General features: G+C 52.9%; 1 protein-coding gene across 1 annotated transcript in view; it reads left to right on the top strand.

The window, feature by feature from the left end:
- LOC119589149 (mucin-12-like) overlaps nucleotides 1–467 on the top strand; it is a gene marked incomplete at its 5' end in the record, with an annotated part of 115,175 nt that overhangs the window by 106,359 nt on the left and 8,349 nt on the right.

Raw genomic sequence — 467 nt, forward strand, 5'->3', positions numbered from 1 at the left:
GGTGTGATTATACGAGAGTTCCTACGACCGTGTAGCGATTCCCGTTGTCACGTTGCTTGTGTAGAGCTCAGATAACTCAGGCTGTGCGACTCTAGAAGGCATTCACGATGTAAAGTCGCAGGTGTCGATCCGGGAAGAGCTTCCCGTTGGTTGGGGATGTCAGCGTCCTGGTCTCGCATGCGCCGGGAATGCAGGAGCCGGAGCTGCAGGACGCAGTCCTGTTGAGTCACGCGCGCGCCGCTCAGGCCAGCCCTTGGCGATTCCAGGGAGAACTTACACCGTCACTGAGAAAGCTGATTAAACATCGGTCGTTGCGTTAAGAGAACAGGTCTGCCGAGGCCACGTTTGTCTTCTGTTTTTAAGTCGTTAAACTATTAAACTTCTGTCTGTTCTCCGCTCCTAACTCTCTCCTCCTACGTTCGCTCTTTTTATCTCTGCGCTGTCCTATTACTCCTCGCTTTCTCTCT

Source organism: Penaeus monodon, chromosome 25 (genome assembly GCF_015228065.2).
Source record: "Penaeus monodon isolate SGIC_2016 chromosome 25, NSTDA_Pmon_1, whole genome shotgun sequence".
In the NCBI taxonomy this organism is placed as follows: Eukaryota; Metazoa; Arthropoda; class Malacostraca; order Decapoda; family Penaeidae; genus Penaeus; species Penaeus monodon.